At 43.6% G+C, this 9,171-nt stretch overlaps 1 pseudogene; it reads right to left on the bottom strand.

The window, feature by feature from the left end:
- Positions 1 to 403: 403 nt before the first annotated feature.
- On the bottom strand, positions 404 to 8,009 carry LOC139156110 (GTPase IMAP family member 9-like; annotated as a pseudogene).
- Between the last annotated feature and the right edge of the window lie 1,162 nt (positions 8,010 to 9,171).

The raw sequence follows: 9,171 nt of genomic DNA, 5'->3' as shown, positions 1-9,171 counted from the left end.
AAACCAGGGAAGTATTAGTACGATTCTATTACGCCCTGGTCAGACCACATCTGAAGTACTGCATCCAGTTCTGGTCACCACACTTCAAAAGAAACATTGAAACTCTGGAGACCCTGCAGAGACCCCTTCGACCGAATGGAGGCGGTGGCAGCAGCGGTGGCTTCGAAGTTGATGATCCCTTGAAGCCGGTCCTTCCCGGCGCTGCGTTGCTGTAGCCTCCGAGGCTGCCGCCGCCACCACCTTCGTTCGGGCAAGGGGATCTCCGCAGTGTGCAGCCTCGGAGGCTACAGTAATGCAGTGCCGAGAAGGACCGGTTGTTGGGGGAAGAGGGAGAGAAAGAGAGAGAGAGAAAGAGAAAGAAAGAGAAAAAGAGCAGCTGTTGGTCCCTTGAAGCCGGTTCTTCTCAGTGCTGCGTTGCTGTTGCTTCCGAGGCCGCCCAGTGCGGAGATCCCCCATCGCCGCCACCGTCTAAATCGGAATATTCATGTAAATTGTAATATTCTGACTTACACCAAACTCGGCTTACGACAGGTCCCGGGAACGGATCCCCATCGTAAGTCAGGGACTACCTTTATTGGCAATTCTGTGTTAGCAAAATCTTCAGAAGAGTAGGATTTAGGGGTAGTGATTTCTGACAGTCTCAAAATGGGTGAACAGTGCGATCAGGCAAAAGGGAAAGCGAGTAGAATGCTTGACTGCATAGTTAGACGTATAACAAGCAGGAAGAGGGAGATTGTGATCCCGCTGTATAGAGCGCTGGTGAGATCTCACCTACAAAAAGATATTGATCAAATTGAATGGGTCCAAAGACAGGCTACAAAAATGGTGGAAGGTCTTAAGCATCAAACTTATCAGGAAAGACTTCATGAACTCAATCTGTATAGTCTGGAGGACAGAAGGAAAAGGGGGGACATGATTGAAACATTGACATATGTTAAAGAGTTAAATAAGGTTCAGGAGGGAAGTGTTTTTAATAGGAAAGTGAACACAAAAACAAGGGGGCGCAATCTGAGGTTAGTTGGGGGAAAGATCAAAAGCAATGTGAGAAAATATTATTTTACTGAAAGAGTAGTAGATGCTTGGAATGAACTTCCAAATAATTGAATTTAAACATGCTTGGGATAAACATAGATCCATCCTAAGATAAAATACAGGAAATAATATAAGGGCAGACTAGATGGACCAGGAGGTCTTTTTCTGCCATCAATCTTCTATGTTTCTATGTTTCTTTGCTGGCTCAGTGTGAAGTGTGGGAAACTCACTAGCGGAAATTCTTTTTTAATTTAAAAAAAATTAAATATAGACATTAAAAACATTAAAATAAAGACAAATATTTAAACAGTACAAAACAACACAATTTACAAATATATATAACCACCTCTTTAACACATTCTACCGTAGATTGTCATCATGTTAGATTTTCACATGTCATTAAGTTAAACTGTATTTCCTTTACAGTTTTTATTTATTTATCTATGGGTAAATATACATATCCTTAAATATGCTATTACAAATCCTTACATATCCTTACATACACATACTGTATTTTTATCTATTAGTAAATAGAGAGAGAAAGAGAAAGTGAGAGAAAGAGAGAGAGAGGGAGAGAAGGAAAGAGAGAGAGAGAGAGAGGGGGGAAAGAGAGAGAGATAGGGAAAGAGAGAGAGAAAGACAGAAAGAGAATGAGAGAGAGAAAGAAAGAAAGAGACAGAGGGAGAGAGGGAAAGAGAGTGTGTGAGAGAAAGACAGAGAAAGAGGGAGAGAGAAAGAGAGAGAGAAAGACAGAGGGAGAAAGAATGTGAGAGAAAGAGAGAGAGTGTGAGAAAGAGAGAGAAAGATTGAGAGAAAAAGAGAGAGGAAAAGAGAGAGAGGGAGAGAGGGAAAGAGAGAGAGAAAGACAGAGGGAGAAAGAGAGTGTGAGAGAAAGAGTGAGTGAGAGAGAGAAAGAGAGCGAGAAAGAGAGTGAGAAAGAGAAAGAGAGAAAGAGAGAAAAAGAGAGAAAGAGAGAAAAAGAGAAAGAGAGAAAGAGAGTGGAAAAAAAGAGAGAAAAGGGAGAGAGAAAGACAGAGAGAATGAATGAAAGAGTGAGAAAGAGAGAGAGAGGGTGATAGAGAGAAAGAGACAGAAAGAAAACAAGGGAGAGAAAGAGAAAAAAAGGATAATAGGACAGAAGGACAGGGACGGTAGGTACAACAGTGTGGAAGATGCCAATCCTGACCGCATTCGGCCTGCCCCATTCCTGAAGTTTGGATCTTGGCTGTTCAATACCCTCCAACCTCCTTTCTCCCTTCCTTGCCCGTTAGCCTCCCCCAGATAGGGAGGGGTAGCTCCTTGACCCACCAGAGGCCCAGAAGATCTCCCCTTGCCCCACTCTGCTTTGATCTCGTAGTTGTGCGGAGGGGGTCTCACCTGGTTGGAAGGATCAAGGATCCCCAGCCGAGGGTGGATTTTACTGCTCTCCTTCTCTGCTCGGTGATCTCTCCGTCCTTTTAAGGGCCGGCGATGGGAATGAAGTCCAAAGGTTGCACAACCATGGAAAGCAGTGAAAGATTCTTGGCCGCAGGACCGCATCTCTCCCGTCGGTCTTTTGGGGTTTCCTTTCCAACCATTTTTATAGCCGTCCATAAATCCGTCCCTAAGTCCTGCAGATGGGTCCTTTGAAAGAAATCACATGGTCCAAAAGGGGTGTGTGTGAGAGAGGGAGAGAGAGAAAAAGAGAAAAAAGAGAAAGAGACAGAGGGGAAGAGAGAGAATGAAAGAGAAGGAGGGAGAAAGAGGGAGGGGGGGAGAGAGACAAAGAAAGAGAGTAAAGAGAGAGAGTGAGAGAGAGAAAGAGAGGCAGAGAGAGAAAGAGAGGGAGAGAAAAATAGGGAGAGAAAGAGAGGGAGGGAGAGTGAAAGAAAAAGAGAGAGAAAGAGAGTGAGAGAGAAAAAGAGAAAGAAACAGAGACAAAAGGAGAGAGAAAGAAATATGGAGAGAGAAAAAGGGAGAGAGATAAAGAAAGAGAGAAGAGAAATAGAGAGAGAGAAAGAAAGGAAGAAAGGGAAAGAAAGATAAAGAAAGAGAGAGGGGGAGAGAAAGAGAGAGAGAAAGAAGTTCTGACTGCAATTGAACCCCAAATTAAGGGAGTTTCCCCAAATTTTGCAAGGTAGGTAGGTAGGTAGGTAGGTAGGTAGGTAGATAGATAGATAGATAGATAGATAGATAGATAGATAGATAGATAGATAGATAGATAGATAGATAGATAGATAGGTTGATATTCCTGGAGGCGTCTGTAATATGGTAAATGATTTAGCTTTACTAGATAAATGGTCTAAGCAATGGAAACTGCAGTTTAATGTTTCCAAATGTAAAATAATGCACTTGGGGAAAAGGAATACTCAATCTGAGTATTGTATTGGCAGTTCAGTGTTGGCAAATACTTCAAAAGAAAAGGATTTAGGGGTAGTGATTTCTGACAGTCTCAAAATGGGTGAACAGTGCAGTCAGGCGGTAGGGAAAGCAAGTAGGATGCTTGGCTGCATAGCTAGAGGTATAACAAGCAGGAAGAGGGAGATTATGATCCCACTATATAGAATGCTGGTGAGACCACATTTGGAATACTGTGTTCAGTTCTGGAGACCTCACCTACAAAAAGATATTGACAAAATTGAACGGGTCCAAAGACGGGCTACAAGAATGGTGGAAGGTCTTAAGCATAAAACGTATCAGGAGAGACTTCATGAACTCCATCTGTATAGTCTGGAGGACAGAAGGAAAAGGGGGGACATGATTGAAACATTTAAATATATTAAAGGGTTAAATAAGGTCCAGGAGGGAAGTGTTTTTAATAGGAAAGTGAACACAAGAACAAGGGGACACAATCTGAAGTTAGTTGGGGGAAAGATCAAAAGCAACATGAGGAAATATTATTTTACTGAAAGAGTAGTAGATCCTTGGAACAAACTTCCAGCAGACGTGGTAGATAAATCCACAGTAACTGAATTTAAACATGCCTGGGATAAACATATATCCATCCTAAGATAAAATACAGAAAATAGTATAAGGGCAGACTAGATGGACCATGAGGTCTTTTTCTGCCGTCAGACTTCTATGTTTCTATGTTTCTATGTTTCTAGATAGATAGATAGATAGATATAAAGATACAGATAGAGATAGAGAAAAAAGAAAGAGAAAGAAAGAAAGAAAGAAAGAAATACTAGTTAGCTAGCTAACTACATAGATATAGAGATAGATAGGTGGATGGATGGATGGATGGATGGATGGATGGATGGATGGATGGATGGATGGATGGATGAGTTGGGGAACAGCTGTGCAGAGGAGTGAAGGACCAAGAGAGATCTTTTGCTGCCCTTTGCTGGACGTTTGTGATTCATGAGACAGGAAGGATGCTTCGAAATTGGCGGGAGAAAGTTGATCCTCCTCCCCATGCTCCTTTCGCTTTTGTTTTCTGGACACACGGAAGAGAATGCAGAGGGCCAGACTCCTGAAGGAGGGGAAAGCAGGACAGGTGGGCAACAAAGGTGACCTAGAAGCAGGTAATTTTCAGGTAATATTCTAGGTCATTTGGGGACAGCGGGTCGCTCCATTTTTTTAAGGCTCCTGCTTTCCGGGTGCCAAGGCAAGCATGCATGCCAGAACACTCCTGCGCATGCAACACCAGGTGACCTCCATGCACGGGTGCCAGCGGTGGGCCACCATGAGAGAGAGAGAGAGAGAAAGAGAGAGAGAAAGAGAGAAGAAAAAAAGAGAGGGAGGGAGAGAGAGAGAAAGAAAAAAGAGAGAGAAAGAGATAGAAGGAAAGAGAGGTAGAAAAACAGAGATAAAAGAGAGAGAGAGAGAGAGAGGAACGGGAGGGAGGGAGAAAGAGAAAAACAGAGAGAGAAAGAGGGGGAGAGATGGGGGAAGAGGGAGAGAAAGAGAGAGAGAAAGAGAAAGAAAGAGAAAAAGAGGGGAGTGGGAGTGGGAGAAAGAGAGAGCAAGAGAAAAAGAGAGAGGGAAAGAGGTGGAGAGAGAAAGAGAAAAAGAGAGAGACAATGAGAGAGGGAGACAGAGGGAAAGAGAGAAAGAAGAAGAGGGGGAAGAGAGAAAGATAGAGGAGAAAGAGAGAAAGGGAGAGAAAGGGAAAACAGAGAGAGAAAGAGAGAAGGAGGCAGAGAGAAAGAGACAGTGATGGAGGGTGAGACAGAGAGAAAGAGAAAGAGAGAAAAAGAGGGAGGGAGGGAGGGAGAGAGAGACAGAGGGAGGGAGAGAGAGAGAAAGAGAAAATGAGAGGGAAAGAGTGAGAAAAAGAGAGAAAGAGAGAAACAGAAAAAGAAAGAGAGAGAGAAAACAGAAAAAGAGGGAAAGAGAGAAAGAGAGACAGAGAGAGAGGGAGAAAGAGAGGGATAGAAAGAGATGGAGAGAAAGAGAGAGAGAGAGACAGAGAGAAAAACAGAGAAATTGAAAGAGAAAGAAAGAGGGAAAGATAGAGAATGAAAGTGAGAGAGAGAGGGGGGAGACAGAGAGAGAGAAAGATAGTGAGAGAATAACAGAGAAACTGAGAGAGAAAGAGAAAGGGAAAGACCGAGAGAGAGAAAGAGAGTGAGAGAGAGAGAGCGCCATAGGGTACTTAGAACCTTTGTCCAGTTCAGTGGACATTTAGGATCCAAGCTCTCAAAGAAACACAGAAGATCCAAAGAAAGAGAGAGAAAAATAAAGAAAAAAGAGATAAAGAGATGGAGGGGGGAGAGAGAGAGGGAGAGAGAGAGAGAGAAAGAGAGGGGGGAGGGAGAGAAACAGAGAGAAAAGAGAGAGAGTAAAGAGAGTGAGAGAGAGAAAGAGAGGCAGAGAGAAAAGAGAGAAAGAGAGAGAGCAAATATCAACCTTCATGGAACTGCCGGACTCCTCCAGGCCGAGGGAGAATCTCTTTGCCGACGCCTCTTTTCAGCCGGTCTTCGAGCATAACATCCAGCTCTCATTTCGGTTCCCAGGACCAGCTGGGATTTCCAGGAAATGAAGGCTTCACCTTCTCTTTCGACTTTCTCTTTCAGAGTTGCCCTGGTGGGGGGAGAAAGGCGGGGGGGGGGTGTTTCCATCTGGCCTTGGGAAAAGCTAAGGGTGTGCATACGTGCGCCAGCCTGCCTTCCGTCCCGTCCTCCTGTTTCTCTTTTATGAGGATCATGTATATAAACCACCACTCCGTACTTGACAAAACAAACAGATAAATAAATAAATAAATAAATAAATAATAATAATAATAATAATAATAATAATGATAGATAGATAGATAGATAGATAGATAGATAGATAGATAGATAGATAGATAGATAGATAGATAGATAGATAGATAGGTAGGTGGGTAGGTGGGTAGGTGGGTAGGTGGGTAGGTGGGTAGGTGGGTGGGTGGGTGGGTGGGTGGGTAGACAGACAGACAGACAGACAGACAGACAGACAGAAAGACAGAAAGACAGAAAGACAGAAAGACAGACAGAAAGACAGACAGACAGACAAGGGTGATAGATAGGTAGGTAGGTAAGTAGGTAGGTGGGTAGGTAGGTAGATAGATAGACAGACAGACAGACGAGGATGCTAGGTAGGTAAGTAGGTGTGTGGGTAGGTAGGTAGGTAGACAGACAGACAGACAGGGAGACTTGGCCACCAATCTTTGACTTGGGTTCTTCACAGACCACATAGTGAGGGCTGGATTAGAACACAGAACAGAAAGGCTCAACGTTCCACCCTACGAACCCAACTAAAACAAACACCATCAAGACGATCCAATCTCTGTTCTATTGTCTTCTATCATTACTTTTCATCATAATTCCTTGCTTATAAGGAATATAAGTTACTCATAATATCTTTACTTTCCATAATTCCTTAGAAGCTGAGAAGCGATCATAGTTGCATTCTGGACAAATTGCCCTCCCGTCAGAATACAATTCATCCATAGGTCCATTGAACTGAACACAATATAAACAAGACAATAACCTTACAATGAATTTCTGTAAATGAAGCAAAGAAAGGAAACCTAAATTCTACCTCCCCACTTCCTTACCCCAGCCCCCAGCCCCATAATTCCTTGGAAGCTGAGAAGCAATAACAGTTGCAATAGGAAAAACGTCTTTGGAAGCTTGAGCGTGGCCTTTGGCAGAGCTGCCACCTTGGGAGCCGAGCCTCAATGAGAGAGACTTTCTGATCCCTGATGGAAAAGGAAATGACCAGAAGTTGTATTTTTGGTTGACGTCTATCATGTCTTCCCTGTAACAGCTGTTCCTTTCCACCAGAGCATCAATCGTGGTCATCAGTTTGGCCACCTGAGATGCCCGTTCTTCCCCTTCGGCCATGTTGTTGAAAAACAGGCACCAGTTCCCGTATTCAGCGATATAGTCCTTCAGTTTATTATTTCTGGAAGATATTAATTTTTCTAGAGATTCACCTCCCAGGTCATCTTTGTGGGTGAACAAGAGGATTGTGTAATCCTTGGCTATCAGGCCAAAAATCTCTTTGATCCGCTGAGCCACAACCATCTCCCAGGAGCAACACCGAAGATTGATCAAGTGCAGAATGACATGGGGATCTGGGGAGCAAAACTTCACGGACTTCCTCACTTCTGCAGCAACATAGTCGTCTGGACGATATTAGGAAAAGCCAGGCGTGTCAACAACCACAACTTTCCTGCTCTTCAGGAGCGCCTCCTCCTTTTGGCATGTTTGTGTTATTGACTCCCAATAAGACATCTCACTCTCAAAGATTTTGCTTCCCAGGATTGTGTTTCCTATTGCACTTTTCCCACTTTGGCATTCGCCCACCAGGACAATCCTCTGTTCAGGCCCTGCAACCCAAAGGGGAGAGGAGAGATGAAGGGGACTGATCAGCAGTCTTTCCCTCCACCCAGGACAGTAACTTCCACCCCCTCCACCTCCACACTCACCCCCAGGAACCAAGGCACATTGCACAGCACAAAACCCGGGATTTCTGCGTGAAAAGCAAAACAGAGTCAGCCAAAGGAGAGTCCGCCTTGCAGGCATGTTACCAAGAACTCCCTTCCTTCAGAAGACACAGGGAGGTATTAGGGGGGGGTAAGGAAGGGCCACCCCTAGAAGTCTGACGGCAGAAAAAGACCTCATGGTCCATCTAGTCTGCCCTTATACTATTTTCTGTATTTTATCTTAGGATGGATCTATGTTTATCCCAGGCATGCTTAAATTCAGTTACTGTGGATTTATCTACCACGTCTGCTGGAAGTTTGTTCCAAGCATCTACTACTCTTTCAGAAAAATAATATTTTCTCAGGTTGCTTTTGATCTTTCCCCCAACTAACTTCAGATTGTGTCCCCTTGTTCTTGTGTTCACTTTCCTATTAAAAACAGTTCCCTCCTGGACCTTATTTAACCCTTTAATATATTTAAATGTTTCGATCATGTCCCCCCTTTTCCTTCTGTCCTCCAGACTATACAGATTGAGTTCATTAAGTCTTTCCTGATACGTTTTATGCTTAAGACCTTCCACCATTCTTGTAGCCCGTCTTTGGACCCGTTCAATTTTGTCAATATCTTTTTGTAGGTGAGGTCTCCAGAACTGAACACAGTATTCCAAATGTGGTCTCACCAGCATTCTATACAGCGGGATCATAATCTCCCTCTTCCTGCTTGTTATACCTCTAGCTATGCAGCCAAGCATCCTACTTGCTTTCCCTACCGCCTGACTGCACTTTTCACCCATTTTGAGACTGTCAGAAATCACTACCCCTAAATCCTTTTCCTTTGAAGTATTTGCTAACACAGAACTGCCAATACAATACTCAGATTGAGGATTCCTTTTCCCCAAGTGCATTATTTTACATTTGGAAACATTAAACTGCAGTTTCCATTTCTTTGACCATTTATCTAGTGAAGCTAAATCATTTACCATATTACAGACGCCTCCAGGAATATCAACCCTATTGCACACTTTAGAGTCATCGGCAAATAGGCAAACCTTCCCTACCAAACCTTCCCCTGTGTCACTCACAAACATATTAAAAAGAATAGGACCCAGAACAGACCCTTGTGGCACACGGCTTGTAACCTGACTCTGCTCAGAATACTCGCCATTAACAATAACTCTCTGATGTCTACGCTTCAGCCAGCTGCAAATCCATTGAACTATCCAGGGATTAAGTCCAATCTTCACTAATTTATCTATCAGCTC

This window comes from Erythrolamprus reginae, unplaced genomic scaffold (genome assembly GCF_031021105.1).
Source record: "Erythrolamprus reginae isolate rEryReg1 unplaced genomic scaffold, rEryReg1.hap1 scaffold_292, whole genome shotgun sequence".
Classification (NCBI taxonomy): Eukaryota; Metazoa; Chordata; class Lepidosauria; order Squamata; family Dipsadidae; genus Erythrolamprus; species Erythrolamprus reginae.
Note: the sequence above shows the minus strand (reverse complement) of the source record. Positions and strands in the feature narration are given on the sequence as shown.